Source organism: Nycticebus coucang, chromosome 13 (assembly GCF_027406575.1).
Source record: "Nycticebus coucang isolate mNycCou1 chromosome 13, mNycCou1.pri, whole genome shotgun sequence".
In the NCBI taxonomy this organism is placed as follows: Eukaryota; Metazoa; Chordata; class Mammalia; order Primates; family Lorisidae; genus Nycticebus; species Nycticebus coucang.
Genome location: NC_069792.1, coordinates 15,422,375 through 15,448,601, shown reverse-complemented (window position 1 = coordinate 15,448,601; position 26,227 = coordinate 15,422,375).

The following is a 26,227-nucleotide window of genomic DNA, read 5'->3' as shown; positions in this document are numbered from 1 at the left end:
GAGAAAATCGCTTTTTCTTTGAAGACACTGCAGTTGCTGGAGAAAACCAAACATGGGGAAGCCATCGTGAAACTAGATAGGGGGAGAAAAATCAGAGAATGGCTAGTGGTTAATTTAGTGCCACTACAAGGGGACTTGCTCCAGCTCTTTAAATAACTGAGCAAAAAGGGAAATAGACCTGGTACATTTATTGGTAAAGTGCTTTTCTTTAGTAACAATTTTTTTTTTTTTTTTTTTGAGACAGAGTCTCACTATATTGCCCTGGGTAGAGTGCTGTGGAGTCACAGCTCACAACAACCTCCAACTCTTGGGCTTAAGCAATTCTTTTGCCTCAGCCTCCCAAGTAGCTGGAACTATAGGCGCCCACCACAATGCCGGCTATTTTTTGGTTGTAGTTGTCATTGTTGTTTGGCAGGCCCGGGCTGGGTTCAAACCTGCCAGCTCCAGTGTATGTGGCTGGTGCCCTTAGCTGCTGAGCTACAGGCACTAAGTCAATAGCAATGTTCTTATTTTCTTTGTTTTTGAGATAGAATCTCACCCTTTTGCCCTGGGTAGAGTGCAGTGGCGTCATAGCTCACAGCAACCTCAAACTCTTGGGCTCAAGCAATCTATCCGATCCACCTGCCTCAGTCTCCTAGAGTACAAGGATTACAGGCAGAAGCTACTGTGCTTGGCCAGTAACAAAATTATTTTTAAAAAGTTCTGGCAATTTGTACTAATGTTCAGCAAATAATGATCCCCCTTCTTTCCTGCTGTGTGCAAGGTACTTTCCGACCTCATGGCATTAGACTTGATCATGTGATTATCTTTGGACCCTGGAATGTTAGAAACTAGGTTGCAAGCAGGGGGTATGAATGTCTTGTGGGGATCAATTATGATCTACCATGGAAAGAATGTGGCCCAGACACTGTTTGCCCTTTCAGTCTGAACTTCAGAATGAGACACTTGAAGCAATTCACATGTCCCAGAAGCCGTTGGTTCAAGAAGACAGAAGACACATGTCTCTGACAGAAACCCAAATAGTGGTCAGGAGCCTGGAATCTGGAGTCCAGCTCAGCCCACCCAGCTTGCAGACATCCTGCAGCCCCATGAACATGAGAAAAGGTTTTAAGCTGCTGAGTTTTAGAATGGTTATTATGTACCAGTATTATGGGAACAGCTCAGTAAGGCAGAGATATACTCCAAATACACATCCCTGTCCAGTACGAGAATCTATTAGGATAGAAAAATCTTATTTTCCCCATTACTTTTTGTAAGTACCTCTGTAGGATTTATATGTGTGCTTGTGTGTGCACACTTCATTAAAGAACATTTCCACACATTTAACAAGGTACCATGATGTACATGTTGAAGCAAATTTAATGCACTGATATTTTTTAAAAAGTACGGAGTTGGGATTTTTTTTTTTTTTTTTTAAGACAGAATCCGATTTTGTCTCCCTCCATAGAGTGCTATGGCGTCACAGCTCACAACAACCTCCAGCTCTTGGGCTTAGGCAATTCTCTTGCCTCAGCCTCCCATGCAGCTGGGACGACAGGTGCTCCCCACAATGCCTGGCTATTTTTTTGTTGCAGTTTGGCCAGGGCCAGGCTTGAACCCTCCACCCTCGGTATAGGGAGCTGGCACCCTACTCACTGAGCACAGGCGCCGCCCAGAGTTGGGATTTTTAAGGACTTACCTTTACCAAAATAAATATGAAGAAAAGTAAATTTTTTTAAACATTTTAAATAGAAACATAGGCAAAAGCATTCCATTTTCGGAAAGATGAAATACATATACTTTTCCCTCTTGCTATCTCCATGTATACCTGAAAAACCAGGTTTTATTATATTGTATATTATTGTATATAAAACAAGTGTAAGGGTGGTGCCTGTGGTTCAAGGAGTAGGGTGCCAGCCCCATATACCGGAGGTGGTGGGTTTAAACCCGGCCCCAGCCAAAAACTGCAAACAAACAAAACAAAACAAAACAAAACAAGTGTAAGAAGACATTGGAAAAGTGGGGAAAGGAAAGTAGACTGACCAGGGACGTTGGAACCCAAAAAGCAACATAGTGATGAGTTTCCTGAGTTTTCTTTTTGTGAGCAATTTGGAAATGTCAGTAGACATAGACAAAAAATACACCAACAAAAGCCAGCTCCCCGAAGCTAAGGGACCAGGACAGGTGCGTCCACGCAAGAGAGCACTTTTATAGTACAATAACCACTCTTCTCCATTTTATACTACAATAACCACTCTTCTCCACCCAGACAACACAGATAAAACTACGGATCTGCCTCCATCCATGTTGCGGAAAGCTGAGTGGGAAGTCTGCACTTGCACCCTTGCTAGACTCTAGTGGACTGCCTTGACATTGCTACAGGGGTAGTGTCAGAACTGGCTGAGAGACAGCCAGAATTTTCCTCTCCACCACACACCAAGGGCCCTTCTCTCCCTGCCATGTCAGGGGAGACTGCATGAGGGGCCTATGCTTCTGCTCCTTGTCCACATTAAGGGGGTGTCAGAGGCGATCATGGAGAGCTCCTACCCCTCCAGGCCAGGAGGTTTTCAGTGGAGGCTGAGTGGGGAACCAGAATTCCCACCCTAGACAAGAGGTAATAAGGAGTCTTTTCTCCTTTGGGTGTAAACAGAGGGCACATGGGAAACCTGGGCTTCTACCCTTGAGTGGCAATGATGAGGCAGCACCCCCTTTTCCTTCAACTGGAAGGGAGAAAATTTTTCTTATTTAGGAAACTTCCCGTAGAGATTCTTTATCCAGCTTCTTAAATCTATAGGTTTATGTCTTTTACTAAAGTGAGAATACTGGAGGAAGGAAACAATCAAAAACAGAAAGGCTAACTGAAGTCCAGAATCTTATAATATAACATCCCAAATATCCAAGTGTTTATTGGAAACCATTGACCACATTGAGAACCAAAAATATCTCAAGTTGAATGAAAAGGACACTCGAAGAATGCCTACACAAAGATTATGGAGATGACAGGACTCTCACCCAGCGTGAAAAGACTTCACTAAGTAACTAAAGACACACCTGCAATATATTTTTTAAATAGAGTATCAGCAAAGAATAGAATATATAAAGAAGGACAAAATAAACAAATTTAGAACTTTAAAACACTATGTATATATATATTTTTTGAGACAGAGTCTCACTCAGTCGCTCTGGTGTCATTGCTCACAGCAACGTCAAACTCTTGAGTTCAAGTGATTCTCTTGCCTCAGCCTTCTGAATTAATTAACTCAACAGCAAATTGGAGGAAACTGGAAAAATCAATGAATTGGATGATAGAACAGAAATTACCCAGTCTGAGCAATATAGAGAAAACGAGAAAAGAGAAAGAGAAGAAAAAGAGTGTTGCTTACTTGGCCTGTAGGATTATAATAAAGGAGGTAAAATTCATGTTTCCAGAGTCCCAGAAAGAGAGGAGAAAGAATATGGAACCAAAACAGTACCTGAAGAAATAATGACGAAATATTCTCACTTCAGTAAAAGACATAAACCTATAGATTCAAGAAGCTGGATAAAGATCAATCACTAAAGCCAATGAAATCCGCACTAGGAATATCATAGAGATACTTCTGAGAAACTAATGATAAAGGAAAAAAATCTTCAAAGCAGGAAGGAAGTAACACCTTGTTTTATTAGAGAAAAATAATTTGAATGATATAAGATTTCTCATAAGAAACCATGAAGATCAGAAAAGAATGGCAAACATTTTTCAACTGCTGGAAAACAAATAAAAAAACAACTCTTAACCAAGAAGCCTATGTCCACTATAAATGTCTTTGAGAAATGAAGAGAAAATCAAGAACTTCTCAGGCAAACAAAAGCTAAAAAAAAAAATGTTGTCAGCAGAGGCACTGTAAAAGAATCTCTGAAGGAAGTTTTCAAAATAGAAAGAATTTTTATAAGAAGAAAATTTGGAACATCGGGAGGAAAGAATGTGAATAAACACAATCACATTTACTTCTTGAGTTTTCAAAAATCTTGGTTAATGGTTGAAGAAAAAAATTATAATACTGATGTGATTCTAAGTGTATGCAAAGGAAATATATAAGACAATAATATTGTAAACAGTGAATGGGGAAAGGGGCATAAAATGGTAACATTTTTGTACTTCACTAAAATTAGTACAATGATTATATAATGTAATGCCTACAGCAGACACTAATGAAAAAAAACTATGCAAAGAGACATAATTGAAAACACTGTAGACAAATCAAAATAGAATTCTAAAAGATGTTTAAGTTATCCATGGAAAGGCAAGAGAAAGAAAACAGAAAAACAGAACACAGAAATAAACAGAAAACAAAACTAAATAAGTAAATATAGTCTCTAACACGAATTAAATGTAAATGGTTTAACATATGAATTAAAGGTAAATGGTCCTTTCAAGGCTCAGTTAAAAGGCAGATATTGGCAGTGACCCATGCTAATATTTCACAAAAATACAGCACTCCAGCATAAAAAATTTACATGAAATATGATATAGGCAGGTTGATAAGAAAGTATAAACTAGGCACCGTGGCTCATGCCTGTAATCCTAGCACCCTGGGAGGCCCAGGTGGATGGATTACTTGAGCTCACGAGTTTGAGACCAACCTGAACAAGAGTGAGACCCCCATCTCTACTAAAAATAGAAAAAACTAGCTGGACATTGTGGCAGGCACCTGTAGTCCCAGCTGACTCAGGAAGCTGAGGCAAGAGGCTCTCTTGAGCCCAAGAGTTTAAGGTGGCTGTGAACTATGACATCACAGCACTCTACCTAGGGTGACAGAGTGAGACTCTGTCTTGAAAGAAAGAAAGTGTGGTGGGACTGCAAACTAGTACAACCTTTCTGGAAGGAAGTATGGAGAAATCTCAAAGCACTCAAGCTAGACCTCCCATTTGATCCTGCAATCCCATTACTGGGCATCTACCCAGAAGGAAAGAAATCCTTTTATCATAAGGACACTTGTACTAGACGGTTTATTGCAGCTCAATTTACAATCGCCAAAATGTGGAAACAGCCTAAATGCCCACCAACCCAGGAATGGATTAACAAGCTGTGGTATATGTATACCATGGAATACTATTCAGCCATTAAAAAAAATGGATCCTTCGTATTAATACATCCTTCGTAATAACCTGGATGGAAGTGGAAGACATTATTCTTAGTAAAGCATCACAAGAAATGGAGAAGCATGAATCCTATGTACTCAATTTTGATATGAGGACAATTAATGACAATTAAGGTTATGGGGGGGAAGCAGAAAGAGGAATGGGGGGGTGGGGCCTTGGTGTGTGTCACACTTTATGGGGGCAAGACATGATTGCAAGAGGGACTTTACCTAACAATTGGAATCAGCGTAACCTGGCTTATTGTACCCTCAATGAATCCCCAACAATAAAAAAAAAAAAAAATAGAAAGTTTGTATGTGATTGAACCTTTAAAAAAAAAAAGAAAGAAAGAAAGTGAGAAGGAGAGAAGGAAGGAAGGAAGGAAGGAAGGAGACTGAACAAACTATTCAAGCATTAATCAAAAGAAAGTAAAGTTTCTAGAGTAACAGCAGATAAATAGATTTTAAAGCAGAGAAAATTTCCAGAGACAGAGATAAAGATAAAAAGGTCAATTCACCAAGAAAACACAGCAACCTTAAATGTGTACGCATCAGGCAGCAGAGCTATAAAATACGTAGGCAAAAAACTGGAAGAACTAAAGGAAGAAATAGATTCAAACAATTACAGTTGAAGACTTCAACATCCCTCTTGGAATTGACTGACTATCTGCCAGGATGGAGAAGAATTCAGTAACGCTGCTAACAAACATGATCTAATTTATTTTTATAGACACTCCACTTTACACAAAGTAGAATATACATTGTTCATTTTTTACCAGTACTACTTTTCAGTTTATTTGTAGACAAAGACATAGTTCATGCATTTTCTTCATTTCAATATAGTATCTGTACCAAAATGAGGAACAAAGAGCTCATCACATCAATAATGGATTTCAAGCAGCCATGGGGATAAGTCTACAATTTTCTTCCCTACATAAATGAAGATCTGTGTGTTGCAGATGAATCAATTAAAAAGTTATAAAGCATTTTGGTTGCTGAGTCAGATGGACATGAGGCTATCACATGCTTCCTCTCCTCCCCTCTATACTGCAAAAGTAGAAAGATGAAATCTTTTTATGAGATATTGACTATATCCTCATATCAAAGCAGTCACAGTCGTCACAGAATCTGCAAGTATTTCTGTAAGAAACCCTATCTGGGGAGGATTTACAGAAGAATGCACATTCTTTTCAAGGCTCAATGATCATGTACTAAGATAGACCATACCCTGACCCATAAGACAAACCTCAACACATTTTCAAAGTTGAAATTACATGGAATGTGCTTTCAAACCACAATGGAATCAAGTAAGAAATCAATAACAGAATGACAAAAGAGAAATTTCAAATACTTGGAAATGAATCTCCACATTGCTAAATAATCCATGAGTCAAAGAATAAGTCTTAAGGAAAATAAAAAAATATGCTGGACTGAGAGAAAATAAAAATATGGCTTATTAAAATTGGTGGCACCCAGGTAAATGTATTGAATGCATACATTAGAAAAGAGGGAAAAATCTTAAATAAATATTCTAAATTTCCAAGTCAAAAATTTAGAAAGAAAAGAACTAGAAAAACTCAAAACAAGGAACATAAAAGAAATAATAAAGAGCAGAAATCAATAAAGTTTAATACAGGAAAACAACAAAGAAAATCAATAAAACAAAAAGCTGGTTCTTTAAAATGATCCATAAAATTCGTACACTTCTGTCAAGATTAACAAAGAAAAATCAGAGAGGACACAAATTAGCAATACCAAGAAAAAAAGTGACAATATACCTACAGACTTTGAAGACACCAAAAATGTTATAAGCAAATAGCACAAACAATTCTATACACACATATTTGACAATTTAGATGAAATGGATCAATTCCTCAAAAAATATAAACTATTGTGGCTTACCAACATACACTAGATAATTTTTTTTTTTTTTTTTTTTTTGTAGAGACAGAGTCTCACTTTATGGCCCTCTGTAAAGTGCCGTGGCCTCACACAGCTCACAGCAACCTCCAACTCCTGGGCTTAAGCGATTCTCCTGCCTCAGCCTCTCGAGCAGCTGGGACTATAGGCTCCCCCCACAACGCCCGGCTATTTTTTGGTTGCAGTTTGGCCGGGGCCAGGTTTGAACCCACCACCCTCCGTATATGGGGCCGGCGCCTTACCGACTGAGCCACAGGCGCCGCCCTACACTAGATAATTTTAAATACCCCATAACTATTAAGAAATTCAATTCATAATTTTAAAACTCTCAAAAAAGAAATCTCCGGGCCTACAAGTTTTTACTCAGTAATTCCACCAAAAATTAAAGAACGAATACCATTTCTACACAATTTCTTCCAGAAAGTAGAAACTGAATATGTAGTAATTTTCAAATCATTTTGTGAAACTAGTATTACCCTAATATGAATACCAGTCAAAGGTAGTACAAGAAAATAAAACTGCAGATCTATAATCCTCATAAAATAGACACAGAGATCCTTAATAAACTAGTAGCAAACAGAATTTAGCAATGCATAAAAAGAATTACATACCATGACCAAGTGAGATTTGTCTCAGAAATGCAGGTATAGTTCAATATTTGAAAATTGATCAATGCCATCTGCCACATTAACAGTCTAAAGAAGGAAAATATATAATCATATCATCTATGCAGAAAATACAATTAATCAAAATCAATACACATTCATGGTAATCATACAAACTCTCAAAAAACTAGCATCAGAGAGAAGCTCCCTCAACTTAATAAAGAGCATTTACAAAAATCTACATTATATCTTATGAGAAATGATTGTGTGGTTTCCCCCATAAGATCAGGATCAAGCTGAGGATATCCATTTTGCCCCTCTCATTAAACCTAGAGCCAGGAATTCTTGTCAGTATATAAGGCCAGGAAGGAAAATAAAATATACATGGCAGAAAACTTCCTCTATTTATAGATGATATGATTGTCTGGGTACCAAATACCAAGGAATCACACACACACACCAAAAAAAAAAAAAAAAATCAATCAAACAAACAGAAGAGAATTCATCAATGGCAGAGGATACAAGATTAACATATACAAGCTATAACCCAATTGTAGCACAAGAATATGGGGAAAGGGTCAAGGGAGAGGGGAGGGGGATGCTGGATGGAGGGAGGGTAATTGGTAGGACCACACCTATGGTGCATCTTAGAAGGATACAGGTGAAACTTATTGTTTATTTATTTATTTTTTTGTTGTTGCAGTTTGACCAGGGCTGGGTTCAAACCCGCCACCCTTAGTATATGGGGCCCGCGCCCTACTCACTGAGCCACAGGCGCCGCCCCAGGTGAAACTTATTAAATGCAGAATATAAATGTCTGAACACAATAACTAAGAAAATGCCATGAAGGCTATGTTAACCAGTTAGATGAAAATATTTCAAATTGTATATAAAACCAGCACATTGTACTCCATGATTGCATTAATGTACACAGCTATGATTTAATAGAAAAAAACCCATATATTTCTACATACAAGCAATACACATGTAGACCCAAGATTTAAAATGTAATGCCATGTACAATCACTAAAAGAAATTCTACTTGAGTGTAAAACTAACATAATATGTATAGGTCTTATATACTTAAAACTACAAAATATTATGAAAGGAATCAACAAAAATATAAATTAATAAAAGGACATATACAGACACATACACATATATACAGCAGGTGCCAAAAAATGTATACACATTTTAGAAAGAAAAAACTGTATTAGCATTGTAATACTCAAGTCACGTTTGACTTTTGCAATTACAAGAGGTGCTCAAATGTGACTTGTATTCCTCTTTTGTTATTGCTATATAATGAGTATTACAATGTTAATACAGTTTTTTCCTTTCTTAAAATGTCTACACATTTATTGGCACCCTCTGTATTCTTAGGTTAGAAGACTAAACATAGTAAAGATGTCGATTTTCCTCAAATACATAATATTCGTATGTATTTGTGTACATGTTAACATATAAGTTTAACACAATTCCTATACAATTTCTAGAAAAAGTTGTATATATGAACAATATTATTTTAAAATGTATGCTTAAAGTCAAAGAACTACAACAGTAAATAACATGAAGAAGAACAAGTATGAGGAATCAGTCTGATTTCAGAATTATTATAGACCTACAGTAATCTAGATGATGTGATACTGGGAGGAAAAGAGACACACTGACTGACCAGACAGTATCAGGAACACAGAAATAGGCCTACACAATATGCCCAATTGATTTCTGACAAAGTTGCAAAAGCAATTCAACAGACAAAAGATCTCTTTACAACAAATGGTCCTGGAGAAACTGGCCACCGATAGGCAAAAAAAAAAAAAAAAATTAATCTACAAAACTAACTGAAAAGGGACAAAGTACTTGCTTGTATAATGCTAAACAATAAAAAAAATTGAAAGGAACAGAAGAGTGAACCATCAGTATATACACATAGGTAAAGACATCTTAGATTCAACACCAAAAGCACAAACCATAAAAGGAAAAATTGGATTTCACCAAAATTTTTTACATGTTGGTTTGTGAAAGACCCTATGCAGGGGAGGAAAAGGCACAGTATACACTGGGAAACATTAGTTGTGAATTACTCTTTCAACAAAGTGATACAAGAAAGTGGTTCCTAAACCTGGGTTTGGCTTGACGGCCAACTGGGTTCTCAGCTTCACACAGGAAAGATCCAAGGGTCAGCAGACAGAGTAAAGCAAAGGCAACTTCATTGAAGTAACAGAGAAACAGAATAAGGCTTGTTCCGTAGGCTAAGCAGCAGTATCTCTCAGAGCCACAGAGGTAGTAGCACTTTGTGAGTTTCTGGGGTCCTATTTTATATCGTCCATTTAATCTTCTTCTTTTTTTTTTTTGAGACAGAGTCTTACTTTGTCATCCTCGGTAGAGTGCCGTGGTGGCATAGCCCACAGCAACATCAAACTCTTGGGCTGAAGCGATCGTCTTGCTTCAGCCTCCAATTAACTGGGACTACAGGGGCCCACCACAATGCCCAGCTGTTTTTAGAAACGGTGGTCTGATTCTTGCTCAGGCTGGTCTGGAACTCCTGAGCTCAAGCAATCCACCTGCCTCTATCTCCCTGAGTGCTAAGATTACAGGCATGAGCAAGATTTCTGGAAAGGGGTGGAGAGTCCCCAGAACTGAGAGTTCCTCCTCTTTTTGAACCACATGGGATAACTTCTGAGAGTTGACATGGCATTTGTAAACTATTATGGTGCTGGTGGGAGTTTTTTCTTTAGTATGTTAGTACATGATAAGTCAGTGGAGTATAATGAGCAGTGAGGAGAACCTGAGGAGGGTTTCGTAGCCATCAGGGGTTCTAAGTGGTTTTGCCTGGTTTCTCTGTATCTCTTGTTTTAACAGCAACCTTGGCTGGACTGTTAAGACTCCTCCTTATGGAATGGATCTGCTGTTTCCTTATCTCAAAAAGATTAACATCTAGAACGTGTAAAGCATTCTCAAAATTCAACAACTCCCGCCCCCCAAATAAGGAGAATCACAAAAGACACTTCACAAAAGTAGACATACATACAGATGGCAAATAAGCACATGAAAAGATGTATAATATCATTAACCATCAGGGAAATGCACACTAAAATCCAGTAAAATACCATCACACACTTATGAGAATCACTAAAAGTAAAAAATATGGACAAAATCAAATGCTGGCAAGGATGTGGAGAAACTAGATACTTGCATGTTTTCATGCCAATGTAAACTAGCATAGTACAGCCATCCTGGAAAACAGTTTGGCACTTGCTTTTAAAAAAAGTGCATTCGCTTATATCTTTGCTGATATATTTTTGCTTATTTTTATAAAGTGTAAATTTTGTTTTAATGGTGTAGGTATTAGACTGTATCCAGTGTTACAAAACCAATATTCTATGAAGAATGATAAATAAAGCACTAAATTAACCGGAAAAAAAAAAAAAAAAGTGCATTCAGGTGGCACCCAGAGCTCAGTGGGTAAGGCGCCAGCCACAAACACTGAGGCTGGAGGGTTGGAACCTGGCCCCGGTCAGCTAAACAACAATGAAAACTACAACAACAAAAAAAAGCCAGGCACTGTGGTGGGTGCCTGTAGTCTCAGCTATTTGGGAGACTGGCTTAAGCCCAAGAGTTTGGGGTTGCTGTAAGTTGTGAGGCCACAGCACTCTACTCAGGGTGACAGCTTGAGACTCTGTTTCAAAAAAAAAAAAAAAGTGCATTTCTGAGCATTTATCCCAGAGAAATTATAACTTATCCTCATATAAAAACTTGTAAATTAATGTTTATAGCAGCTTTATTCCTAATAGCTAAAAACTAGAAACAACTCAGATGTCTTCCATGGCTGAATGGTTAAATAAACTGTCTTATATCCACACCATAAAAAACCATTTAGTAGTAAAAATGAATGATTATTGATCCACCCAATTTGGAAGAATCCCTAGAGAATTATGAGGAGTATAAAAAAGCTAATACCAAGAGATTGCATGCTATGTGATTCCATTTATAAAAACCTCTTGAAATGAGAATATAATAGAAATAAATAGCAGATTAGTGGTTAAGAAAAGATAGGGGTGGGAGAGAAGTAGGTGTGATTATAAAAAACTAACATGGAGATACTTATCACCGTGGAATTATTTTTGTATGTTGATTGTATCAACATCAATATTTTGGTTGTAATATTTTACTATAGTTCACAATATATTACAACTGAGGCTAAAGAATCCAGGGGATCTTTCTATATTATTTCTTACAACCTCCTGTACATTTATAACTATCACAATATCAGTAGTTTATTTTAAACTATGCATTTATTAGGTTAGTTATTTTTAGTCATATTCAAAACTTATATTTCAGAGCCTCAAAATAGCTTCTTTCTACTTCCACTGCAGGCCATAATGAAGGAAAGAGAGAGGAAGGAAGAGACAGAAAGAGACAGAAAAAAAGAAAACGTTTAATAAATATTTATCTTAACCGTGTGCCAAGCACTGTGCTCTGCATCAAGGAATCAATGGTAGCAAAATCAGAATTCCTGTCTTTCGGTACTGTACATATACACATACCCCAATATAAACAAACCTTTATATACAGAACATATATATTCATTTAAAATGTATGCATAATTGTTTTTAGTAATAATCTTTCATTTCCTCAAATACACTAGTGTTAATAATTTACTCACATATTTTAATTATGGCTTTAAAAAAATTTTTAACAGTATATTTGCAGGGATAATTCAAAAGTTACGAGCAAATTTAATGACCTTGATAACAGATAGATATTCAGAGTCTTTAGAAAGCAGTCTAAGGAGACTGAAAAGTTATCACAAAGAACCTTAACATGTCCAGTCTTTTAGCTGCCACAGTGGTCACCAGATATTATAGGTAACATGATACAATTTTTAAGTCGTTAGTGCCTAAGGCCATTAGGTACTATATTGGTAGAGAAATTTGTGCAGAAGATCTAGACAGATGAAGTTGGAGAAAATGAATATTTAAGTTATTAAATACATACACTTTACTTAATTCGAATCCATTATTTAATCTTTGAGATGTCTGTTTTATTTTATAAAACATAAGCACGAATAAGCATATTAGTTTATAAAAATATTTGAAATCTTATGTAAGTAATAAGTGAAAAACCTCTTATTTAAACAATTACATCTTGGAGAAAATACAGTGAATTGCTCTTGGTAATTAGGTGTGAGCTTTTTTTTAAAAAAAAAGCATGGAAAAAAGCAAAAATCCTACAAGCAAAAATTTAAAGAGAGTTATAATATAACCAAATATTACAGATGATTAATTCAGAGCCTCAAAATAGCTTCTTTCTACTTCTACTGCAGGCATTAATGAAGGAAAGATAAAGAGGAAAATTACCTATAATCGGTGCCTCTCAAAAAGGACATTAGTTCTATGGAGAAATCGACAATAACAAGACAAAAAAACACATTGACATAAAAAGAGATTCCAGAGCTAAGCATACATAAATTAAGGCAAAAAAAAAGGTCTCCATTCAAAACTAAAATAGTAACAGTTAGGCTAGGTGCCGGTAGCTCAGTGAGTAGGGCGCCAGCCACATACACCAAGGCTGGAGGGTTTAAGCCCTGCCCGGGACTGCTAAACAACAATAACAACTGCAACCAAAAAATAGCCGGGCATTGTTGCAGGGGCCTGTAGTCCTAGGTACTTGGGAGGCTGAGGCAAGAGAATCACTTAAGCCTTAGAGTTTGAGGTTGCTGTGAGCTGTGACGCCACAGCACTCTATGGAGGGTGACAAAGTGAGAATCTATCTCAATAAATAAATAAATACATACATACATACATAAATGTAAAATAGTAACAATTAAATAAAACTAAAAACAACAAAAGAGAACAAAATTAATATCATAGGAGAAGACTTGGAAGAGCCTCAAGGAATCCAAGTGCAGGTGATGGTGGCAAGGGAGGCTAAGTGGGGTAGAGAACAAGAGACTAAAGGATGTAGGAGAAGATGCTGGAAATAGAAGACAGAGATAGACCTAAGAATAGCTGAGAAGATGAGAGACCAAAATATGGAAACATGAAGGGTGAACCGAATAAGGGCATGGTCTATTCCAATAGAAGTAATACGTGGAATGATGTTCAAACCCAGCCCTGGCCAAAAAAAAAAAAAATGTCTTTGAAACTTCAAGGTGATAAAAAACAAAGAGACCATTTAACAGTAGAAAAATTATCACCATCACTATTTACCATCTGACTCTTTTTATATATCTTTTTATTTTTTGAGACAGAGTTGACTCTTCATATGTAATTACAAAAGTAAGAATAAAGAGATCGTGAAAAACAGCTTTATTTGAAATTTTAATAAGAATTTAGACGCAGAAAAGCCAAATATTCCTTATTACCTTAGGATGAAAGATAAACACACACACAGATATATTCATATACCCTCCCCCCCAAATATGTATATATCGCCACATAAAAAATTGGAAGTATAATTTGAATGCAGCTAAATGCTTAGCAGAAGTCATGCATGAACATGGAATATATAAATATTACACATATAAATTTCAGATCTCAAGTTAATTTCTCATAGTCTTATCATTTTTTTCCAGTTTTTTCTCTTTGTATTTTTGGAGGATACTTGCATCATCAAAACATAATAATTTTGCAAACCTTGATCATTCATAATTTTCTCAAAGAGAAATGAGTTTCGGGCGGCGGCGCCTGTGGCTCAGTGAGTAGGGCGCCAGCCCCATATGCCGAGGGTGGCGGGTTCAAACCCAGCCCCGGCCAAACTGCAACCAAAAAATGGCCGGGCGTTGTGGCGGGCGCCTGTAGTCCCAGCTGCTCGGGAGGCTGAGGCAAGAGAATCGCGTAAGCCCAAGAGTTAGAGGTTGCTGTGAGCCGTGTGACGCCACGGCACTCTACCCGAGGGCAGTACAGTGAGACTCTGTCTCTACAAAAAAAAAAAAAAAAAAGAGAAATGAGTTTCCTTACTTCATAATTGCAAACTATTTTCAGTTTTAGATCTACAAGCACCATTTAGAATATACAATTCAGTGGATTTTTCTCATTTCTGCATCATCTGATTACTTTTGCATAAACACCTGTTTTCAGCATTTGTCCATTTACATACTTCATATTAGCTAAATACTGATGCACAAATTTTATGAAAGAGGAAAGAATTCTGATACACGTCCTCTTAGCAAAATACAATATTATGGATTAATTCCTTTCAGTTGAATAACCAAGTTGAATAAAATGTCATGTTTCCCTTTTGTCCTCCAAAATGTGTTGTTCACTCACCAATTCTTGAATCTGAGAAAATTCCTCTGGAATATAAAACTCTGGAGACTCGGTCTGAGATTCTGCTTGTGGTAAATTTCACCATCATCAGTAGACATTAGAGTGCTGCTGTTTCTTTGTATTCACCTACTGTTTCCTCTAAGGAGTGTAAGCTAACTTTTCTCTCTCAATAATTCTTTTGTCATTAAGGATAGAAAATTAACAATTCTGAATTCCCTATGGTGTTTAATGACAGCTTTAAGAAAAGACTACAAAAACACTTCTAGATTTCTTTTGTGCATTCTTGAAACTTCTGGCAATACTTCAGCAACATGATAAGACTGAAGTATGCTTTATTTTACTGCCACTTTATTTGAACTTATGTCCAAAATAACATTAAACTTGGAGGATGGGGCAAGATGGCTGACTAGAGACATCCGTGGACGGTCCTGGAGAGAAGGAAGGGTTTCATATAGGGGAGATGGGAGAGGGAATGCAACACAGGTGAATTTCAGAGATAGTAGTGCTGGAGTTCCCGGGGACCTCGGGGAGGAAAACGGTGAAACAGAGAAGGAAGGGAATAAAGGAAAAAAAGATATTGGTGAGGGCCAAACCCAGGGAGGCTCAGAGCCCAGTGAAAGGGTAAGGCGGATCTTTTCCCCCCTCTCGTCATCCTTTGGTGATCACTGGGCTGTCAAATTACTGGAAGCTTTCCCATGTCCCCAAAACCCAAGCACTGCTGCAACCACAGAGCTGTGGGGGAGAACTTGAATGATCCCAGAGCTGCCACACTCTGTGCAGGGTTCCCCTCCAAGAAGAGTGACCCGAGTCCATTCAGACTTTATCCTCCCCACCTCCCCCCACAGCAAACGGGAGAGCAGTTTAAGCAGAGAATTTGGTGAGTGGCAGCCTCTCTCCTCCTGCCCTGTCCTGCAGCCTGAAGTTTTCACAGAAACTGGGACTCACGACCTGCAGGGGACCAGGGGCACCTCCGGGAACTCCCTGTCCACTGGCATTTTGTGGAGATAGAGGCCAGTGGATCAGACACGCAGGTTGGATCCTATGCCCCCAGGACTCAGAGTGGGTTGCTGGGAGGATTAAGTGCTGGACTTGGGACGCCAGGGAGCCCACGTGGGCAGAACTGATGGGAGAAGATGAAGGGAGCCCACCCAATATGTGACAAACCGGGGAAGTGCCCTTCTCCCACCAGGAAAGCCACACGGCCAGTAGGATAGGTCCTCTGGTGGGGAGAATCACAGCTACGACCACAGTGAAGTTTGCGCTCACGCAGCAGGATCCCAGCTGGTGGCAGCACAGCTGCCAAGCGCAGCAACAGGGGTGGAGCCCAGCCCCCACAGCCAGTCTGGGAAGTGCGGCCCCTTCCTCCCTAACAGCCTTTCTGGCTTGGAGAGCCAGCCTCCACGCTGCTCCTAGCAGGTCCCCCTAGTGGCCGGGAAAACAAGCCTTCTCGGCTTGGACAACCTGATAGTGCCCAGCCTCACTCCTCCACCCATCTCTGCTGTGGTGGGGATCAAGCAACCTCCTAGGAGCTACAAGGCCTGGAGCATCCATGTGTTCCACCTGAGGGACTGGAACTTGTCACAGGCACCAAAAAACACCTCCACAGTTGGCTCTCTCCTCCAAGCATCAGCCATTGACAGGGAGAAAAACTACATAGCTCCTTACAAGATTCTACCAACTCAGTCAAACCAGATATGCCTGATTCTTACTCACAAGCATCACCCACCATTTTAGAGATTAAGCTGGAGGTCCCAAGGTAATTCACACTGCCTTCACAAGGGAAAGACAGCAGGATAGAAGCCACCAAGGAGACGTTGCTTTTTAGGAAAGAAACAAAAGGTGTAGGCAGCTTGGTCTGTGAGGGATCTCCCTTGTCCACTGCAGGGATCTTTGGGCTGGCCTGGGAGCTGCTCGGAGCCTTGCAGAGACACTCTACTGGAGAGCAGGTGCAACAGAGAGCTGGTGGCTGCCAATCTCAGAATTCTGCAGTAGACGCCATCCTGCTGATTCTGGTGCTTGTAGCCAGGTCTGTATGAGATCCAGCCTCCAGCAATAGCCTTTGGTCCCCTCCTCCAGCTGGGGAGGGAACAGACACTCCCCTGGGTAATGCCCTGTGACTGGGGTCTGAGCACACCTCCTGTATGGTGTGGGAGCAGAACAGAGTAGGAGCTCCAGACACCACCAGCACCACTTGGGAGGTCTGAGACCACTGCATCAGTGGGTTCTAGGTGTTAGGGTGAGAAGCTAAGCTGAATAACAGCCCACCTATATGGACCATAGGCTGTTAAAAATGCATGATTGGGTAAGAGCAGTTCCCACAATGGTGGAACAGGCCCCCTTAAGGGTGGCTTTGCCCCCCAAATCCACAGAGCTAGTGCTGAAGCTCTCACTGTGCCCAAGTCAAAAGCTCTGTTCCTGTTGTTCTGGGGCCTTGTTGGGGCTGCAACTCTACCCCTAGTCTCCAAAATTCTACCTGACCCCAACACCCCACTACTGAGTCCCCATCCCTCCTGCTAGGCCAGCAGAACGTCCCCGAGGTCCAACATCTCACTCAGGAAACTCCAACCTTGAGCAGCTATTGCTCCCAGACTTGATGTGAGAGAGTCCTCAGCAAAGGCAAACAGGTGCCTTGAAATCCCCTTAATCCAGAGCTGAGATAAGGGAAGCTAGATGAGAAGTAAACAGCAAAAGAACGTGAAAAAACAGAATGGTTCAACACCTGCAAGGGAATACAAAGGAGCTGCAGTAGTGGCCCCAACCACAAGGAAATTACCAAAATGACATAAATGGAGTTCAGAATATGGATGAACAATGAGATGAATGTACTTGAAGAGAAAGTTGAAAACCAACACAAAGAAGACAAAAAAATATTTTAAGAAAGCAATAAAAAGAACGTAGTAGTCACTAGAGAGCTAGACAACATTAAGAAAGGACTTTCATTTCTTTAGTAAAACTTAAAGAAATGAAAATCATTTACGGAATTCCAAAGCACAGCAAAAGCATTCACAAAAGGCTAACCCAAGGAGAAGGAAGAATCTCAAGGCTTGAAGGCAAGGCTCCTGAAATAACCTAGCTGTTCAAAGAAGCAGAGAAGAGTAGACAGTCTGAGCAATTACTGAGAGAGATGCAGGATTATGTGAAGTGAACTAATATTAAAATCATAAATATTCCTGAAGGAGAAGAAGAAAGAGCTAAAACCATGAAAAACCTATTTGAGGAACTTATTGAGGGAAACTTTCCTGGTGTCACCAAAAATTCAAACATACAGATACAAGATGGACATTGAACACCATGAAGACTTATAGCCAACAGGTTATCTCCAAGACCCATAGTAATTGACTTGGACAAAGTAAAACTGTGCCACATGTGGTTTATTTCCTATAGAACACCAACAAATCCCCTAGCACACTGAAGCTATTATGCTGGTTTGCTTTCACTTGACATGGCCAGCAATACACATTCACTGCTCTGCATATATCAAATCTGCAGCTGTCATAATCATAGCCCAGTCAACAGGGATCCTTATCATTGCTTCATTTCACAAAATAACATGCTGGTCCGCCATATTAATGTTATCATGCTAATTGGATCTTGTGAAGGAAAAATAACATTTCTTTAGACATCTTGTTAGACATACCTATGCCATCTGGATGGGGTCCAGTGGCCAGGCCCCAAGAAAAGCAAGTTGCTGCCTCTGATTCTTCTTACCTCAAGAGAGTGACACAACACCTGATGGGCCTGTTGTAGAGATAAAAAAGAAGGAGACAGATTTAAGACATATTTTAACATAGTATTTACCTGACTTAGAAGAAAGGTTGACTCTTCAGTTTGGGGGTAGGAGCAACTGGATGAATATTAGTCTCTTAGGAAAAGGAATACTTGTGGTGGGCATGACCAAGAGTTATTTGGACATGCTGAGTTCAAAGTGTTTTTGAAACAACCATGTAGGCTGTTTGAAAGACATGTGATGGGGGCTATCTCTTAGAGAAGTACAGAGGTAACATATTTAGGAGCTATGACATGGACATAAGCTTTAAAGCTTAAAGTTTACCTATTTATAATTTGTAGTGAGTTGAGAGGAGCACTTGGTCTTGAGTCTTAGTGGCCAGGTAGAGGAAGAACTGGCCAAGGAGATAAAGAAGCAAGCAGAAAAGTAAGAGGACATTCACAGAAGCTGGGGGCGAGGGTGGACATTCAAGAAAGTGAGAGTGCTGCTGAAAGGGCAAGCATAGCAGGGACTAAAAAAGGAAGCATGGACCCAGCACCACAGAACTGGGTTGTTGGAGAACAGCTGATTACACTGCAGAATTCTACACTCTCCTGCAGACTTTGCTCACCTAGGTCCAAGGCTCCTAGGCTGTTGCTTCATGAAATAGGAAACAGCTCCTACCTCCTTCTAAATTACATGTGGATACATGGGTCAGAAAGGATACTGCTTTGTGTTTTCAGTACCTTAAAGAAATTACAGCAAAGGCACTCTTTATTTTTTCCATAGCCTTCACGTTCCAAGGTTCTGTTTCAAGTTTTAAAGGAAGTGAAAGAAGAAAGAGAGGCAGAGACATGAGAAAAAGGAATAACTTCTACCCTAAAAATTATCATTTCTCTCTCCCACTGACTCTTTATCTTTTGAATGAGTTTGTGTATTTTATATCTCTTATCTGAATGCATTCATAGCAGGCCCATCACTCTGTTCCTCAAGACACTGATAAATCCTCACAGCTGACAGGGTTGAAGCTTTCAAAATGAGGCCCCTGCTAGATACAATTGAGATGATTTCTTTCTAAAACAAATACCTTACTGAACCTTAAGAAAGAGGGTTATTATTTATTTCTGTTGTATTGGTCTGTGGCTATTGAAATGTCTAACAGCCTAACCTTCTAATTAGTTAGTCTAAGGGACGACCTTCTAATTCAGATCATTTCTTTAAGAAAACTACATAAAACTCCATAAGATTATTTTCAACATTGAATTTATTGGGTTCCTACTTTTTATTCTTCATATTTTTCAGAAAGAACAATTGAAGTCTACTCTGGACCCCTTCTGAGTTAGTTCTGTACTCACGATGTTTTCTTCAAATTAAAGCTTCAATATTATATGAACACGGACCTAAAATCTAGAGCTATCTTTCAGAAATGAGATAAATTGCAAGGTAAGCTTTAATAGATGGGAGAGGCAAATCCATACAGTCGGAAAAGTACAGCTAATATTCAGGCTAATAAATAGTACATTTGCTTGTACTATCTAGTACTAGAATTTGGTCCAGTTCATGTGAATATTGTTCACATAAAATATAGAGTAAAATATTTAGCTCAGTGATCAGCACAGAGTAGGCATTCAGTAAATATCAATTTCATTTCAATTTTTAATATTTTGTTTTCATTTATTATTATTATTTTGAGACAAAGTCTCACTATGTTGCCCTTGGGAAAGTGCCGTGTTGTCACAGTTCACAGCAACCTCCAACTCCTGGGCTTAAGCCATTCTCTTGCCTTAGCCTCCCAAGTAGCTGGAACTACAGGTGCCTGCCACAGCACCTGGCTGTTTTTTGTTGCAGTTGTCTTTGTTGTTTAGCAGGCCTGGGTCAGGTATGAACCTGCCAGCCTCGGTGTATGGAGCTGGTGCCTTAACCCCTGTACATTTGATCTTAGCCAAAAGGCCGAGAAGCGATGGCGCCTTAACCACTGTACAATGGGTGCCGAGCCTGGTTTTTAATTTTTATTCATTCAGCAAGTGTTTATTGAGACTCTACTAAGTGTCCCACACTTTGCCAAGTATTGCATGTACAGTGGAGAAAAAAGAAAGACATAGTGTTTGTTGTCAGGGAAGTTATAAAGATGTGTGTAAAGTGAAGATAACACTCAGCTTGCTGGGTTGTCAAAAAGTCACATGAGACGACATTTGAAAATGCCTTATCAACTCAGAAAATCTGTGCTTGTTCATTTCCAGACTTTTATTATAAACTAATTACGTTCTGATTCTTGAATCAGAGATGCAGAGAAAAGTCGGAGGGTGGAATTCTAACACTCACCTTAATTTCTGTGTGAGCTTCAGAAGGTGTCCTAAAGCATTACATTATGATTGTCTTGGCACAAGCCAGCTAAGAGTTTTGTTGAGACTGAGAGTGTTAGGAAGAGATTTCTAGATTGCTCAAACTGATAAAGGAGAAGCATAAGCAAAGAAACATGGGAAAGGAGAAAGGAATTTTGAGGTCTTGGAACCCTCAAAGGCAGGAGGAGGAAATTGTGAGTTAGCCATGGCACCTTTCTAGACCAGGAATGCCACTTGTAAAGGGGAGAAAGATGAGAAGACGTTCCATGTCTAGACGTGCAAGTCTCTGAGTTGCAGAAGGGACACATGTTGGTGGTAGGAGTCAGAAGGCTTGTAGGCAGGGACAGGGAAATGGGGCCAAGAAAAAAAGGGAGGGTCAAAAGAGGGGGTTTGGCACAGCCAACATGCCTGAAAAATACCCAGCAGGAAGTCTCATAACTGCCACAAAGTGCCTAGGTGACCTATGCAGTCATTAGTCCATATCTGTCCCTGGGTGGGACATATCAGGAAGAAAGACACCCCCCACGAGGCCTGGGGGAAGGAAGCCAGCTGGCCCACAGGGAGCCAATAACCACGAGCCATTTTAATTTGAAAGAGCCAACCAGAAAGTGCACCACTAAGCAGGAGAACATTTAAGGCTTGCAAACCTCTAGACAAAGAGCCAAAGGCTGCAATTGGCTTGGCACTCCCCACTCTGTGCCCGAGGCTTTCTTCTTTCTTTTCTTCTCAATAAATTCTCTTGCTTTTGCTTACTTATTGTTCATGAATTCCCTCTTCGATTCCTGAGACCATGGACCCTACAGGAATATTCCCGTATCACTGATATTTGTCAGTTCATATAGCCTCTGGCTTACCAATCACCATCCTTAGGGCATCTTTAAAGATAAGCTGAAAGGGACACCATTCTCCCCCTAATTTCCTCAATGTGCATTTATATTTATAAATAAAAGTAAAAGATAATTTCAAAAAACAGATCATGCCAAATCTTATAGACAGTAGAAAAAGAAGAAATACCTCGAAATCATTCTACTTGATCTGGGTACACCTGATAATAAAATTGGAGAAAACATATTATTATAAAGGGGAAATTACAAACATATGTCACTTATAAATGAGGATGCAATATCCTAAACAAAATATTAACAAATTGAATTAAAAATTAATGTTTAAGTAATACACTTTGGTCAAAATTAAATCCAATTTATGTGAGAATTAGTCACTATTTTCTATTGTCTATAAGATTTGGCATGACCTGTTTTTTGAAATTATCTTTTACTTTTATTTATAAATGTTAGTTGTCTATTTTTTGAGACTTAAAAAAAAATAAGAAGAAGTTAAGTATGACTCCATACAGAACCTCAGAGTCAAAGCGTCCTATAATAGACATACTCTTATTTGACAATGTGAATGTTACTTTCTTAGCATTAGTATTATTGCTTAATATTTCGATGTAGCAATTGTCTGATTCTTTTTCTGAATGTATCCATGTTCATTCATTCTTTAGGAAGTTTTTGTTTCTAGTCCCTATCTTAAACACTGTTATTGTTATTAAATTTTAAGCCTTTTTAATTTCGTGAAGGCAAAAAAAAAAAAATGGGAACCTAATAAACACATGTATATGTCAAAATAAAAAAAATAAAAAAAGAAGTGTTTTTGTTCAAGTGCTAGCTGGGTCTTTAACTCTGTTTGTTAGTTAGGTTTTTGTTTGCTTTCAAATATCCTAGAGATTGTTAGCCCTGAGGTCCACTGACACAATTCAGGGTGATCTTAGACAAGAAGAATAAATTTCTGTTTACACCAAATCTCCAAATAAAATTCAGCATTTTGAAGAATAATGAGTATAAGCAATAAAGCCCAGCAGTATTAGTAGTACCTACAAGTTTCCATTCGAAGAAATCCCAGGTCTTTTCATATCACATTACAGTTGTTGCAGATACCTTGGAAATGTCATTTAAGCTACTTCAAATGTATGGTAGTTATTAGACTCAAGATCTTGTTAATTGGCGTGTAAGTAAGGAAACTTCTAGATTACTGTTTTAAAAAAATTGCTAACTGTGGCTGGGTGGGGTGGCTCACACCTGTAATCCTAGCACTCTGGGAGGCAGAGGTAGGTGGGTCTCCTGAACTCAGAAGTATGAGACCACCCTGAGCCAGAGCAAGACATGATTCTACTAAAAATGGAAAAACTGGTAGGGCGTTGTGGCAGGCAGCTGCAGTTTCAGCTACTCAGGAGACTGAGGCAGGAGAGTCTGTGAAGCCCAAGTGTTTGAGGTTGCTGTGAGCTGTGACGTCACAGCACTCTACCCAGGGCAACAGAGAAAGACTCTGTCTCAAAAAAAAAAACGTTAACTGTATTTTAATGCATTAAAAACAATAAAAAATTATATTTTATCCACTTAAAAGCATTACTCTTAGACCATGGCAGGAACAGGCTTAGGCATAGTAGGACTGAAAAGTGCCCTGGGCAGGGGGCTGTGAGGACAGTCACTGCGTTCCATTCCCTTTGTACCTGTGCTTAATGGGAACTATGCCAGTTTCAGCATCCAGCACAGCAGCAGGTCCGGGCTAGCTCCAGGGAAGCTGATTTTGACAAGAGAATTCCTCCTGCCTGTAGTTAACTTGAAAACTGACATGTAAACGCAGCTTCTCAGGATCTGCCAAAAACTCTAGATCAGAACTGCAAGGTGGCCCTTAGTGAGCCCTGACTCACTGGATTTCAGATTTTCACCCTTGAACCAAGTTTTAGAGTTATGGGACTAGCAAGAACATGCTGAACAGGGTCCCCTCCACTACCACTGCCACATTTATCCCTTAATTTGCCACTAAGTGCTCTGGAAAAAGTATCAACACAGTGGCCACCCCAAACCACAAATCAGAAGTGGAAAAAATATAGTGGCAAAGGCATGAGTTTATCAGTAAGGTCATTTCAGTGGTTGGACCAGGAGATGGGGACCAAAGCAATGGAATAAAAAGGCGATAATTTTTTTTTTTTTTTTTTGAGACAGAGTCTCACTCTGTTGCCCTGGATACAGTGTTGTGGCATCATAGCTCACAGAAACCTCTTGGGCCTAAATGATCCTCTTGCCTCAGCCTCCCACGTAGTTTGGACTGCAGGTGCCCACCACAATGCCTGGCTAGTTTTTTTCTATTTTTAGTACAGATGGAGTCTTGCTCTTGCTGAGGCTGGTCTCAAACTCCTGAACTCAAGCAATCCATCGACCTTGGCCTCCCAGAGCGTCAGGTTTACAGGCGTGAGCCACCACACCTAGCCAAAAAAAATGAAAATTTATTTGAGGAAAGCCAAGCATTTAACCCAGTGGCCCAGCTAAATCACATTTCAATTATCACTGTTTATGGCACAGAAAAAGTGATCTTGCAGGTGAAAAGTTCAGCTTGCTGTGCATTAGTTACTTCCAGGTTCATTTGGTATTTGGTGTTTTGTTTTTTTTTTCTTTTTTTTTTTTTTTTTTGTAGAGGCAGAGTCTCATTTTATGGCCCTTGGTAGAGTGCCATGGCATCACACAGCTCACAGCAACCTCCAACTCCTGGGCTTAAGCGATTCTCTTGCCTCAGCCTCCCAAGTAGCTGGGACTACAGGCGCCCGCCACAATGCCCGGCTATTTTTTTTTTTTTTTTTTGGTTGCAGTTCAGCCGGGGCCGGGTTTGAACCCTCGGTATATGGGGCTGGTGCCTTACCGACTGAGCCACAGGCGCCGCCCCATTTCTTGTTTTTTTTTTTATGTTTGTAGAATGAGAGTAAATAGGAGGAAAAAAGTTTTCACTCAAGTTGAACAGAAATACTGTGCATGAAAAACAGAGTGTGCTTGCGAGCTGGAGCTGTCTTTCTGACTAACGGCTTATTTAAATTTGGGGGTAGGTGGTAATGAGTAAAGAAGAACATTGGACAATGAAAGCCTCAGGTTCCAGCTCTGGTCCTGGCCTTGCTCAAGGCAATTATGTTCTAGTTAGAGTTCCTAAATCTTGCTGTGTTCTCATTTCTTCAACCTATGTGACATAGAAATTGTGGGAAGAAACGAAAGTGGGCAGCGAGGAAAGAACAGCTGTGGGAAGTTCTTTGAGTTTACTGGGATGTTGTGTAGACATATTGTTGCAAAATATTTTGGATAATTGATCGTAGTAATCATTTGTCTTGTAAATAGTGAGTGCTGATTGATTTGTATTTGGTTGGCAGTATTTTCCTTATGTTCAAAGCACTTTGTAATAAAGAAATAAGTAATCAATAAACTGTTAATGGGTTTTTAAATGTTAAAAAAAAAAAAAAAGAAAAGGTGGTTCAAGGCCAGGCGCGGTGGCTCATGCCTGTAATCCTAGCACCTGGGAGGCTGAGGCAGATGGATAGCTTAAGCTCACCAGTTCCAGACCAGCTTGAGCAAAAGACCATCTCTATTATAAATAGAAAAACTGAGGCAAGAGGATAGCTTGAGACCAAGAGTTGGAGGTTGTGAGCTATGACACCTCATGGCACTCTACCCAAGGTGACAGCTTGAGACTTTGTCTCAATAAAATAAAATAAAAAAGATTCATGTCACTCTTTAAAAAATGCTTAAATTGTTGTTTTCAAAGATAATAATTGTATTTTTAAAATATTATGTACTCATTGTTCAGAAAAAAAAAGTTTTTTGAGACAAGGTCTCAGTCTATCACCTAGGATAGAATGCAGTTGCATATGGCTCACTCAAACCTCAAACACTGAGCTCAAGAGATCTTCTTGCCTCTTGCCTCAGGCTAGAGTGCCATGGCTTCAGCCTAGCTCATGGAAACCTCAAATGCCTGGATTCAAGTGATCTTTCTGCCTCAGTCTCCCAAATAGCTGGGACTACAGGTGCCTGCAAGGACATCTAAGCTAAGTTTTCTATTTTTAGTAGAGACCAGGTCTTGTTCTTACTCAGGCTGGTCTTGAATTCCTGAGCTCAAGAGATCCACCCACCTTGGCCTCCCAAAGTGCTAGGATTACAGGTGTGAGCCACTATGCCCAGCCCAGAAGAAATCTTTGATAGATATTTGGCATAGGAGATACCTGTACAAAGGTAGGAAACATTTGATGTTTGAAGAGAAAAATTCTGGAGGGAGGGAGGAACCACAGAGCTGGACTCTGCCATGGGGAAGAGTAAGAAAATTTCTAACACTGTGTGGCCCAAGAGGACTGGAGGTCATAAGACGTCTAGGATTTTTTTAGTGGAATTAGTGGAATCCTGTGTTCTGTACCATGTGACCCTCCCCACCTCAAATCTTTAACAAAGACTTCAGTGCCTGCTGTGTT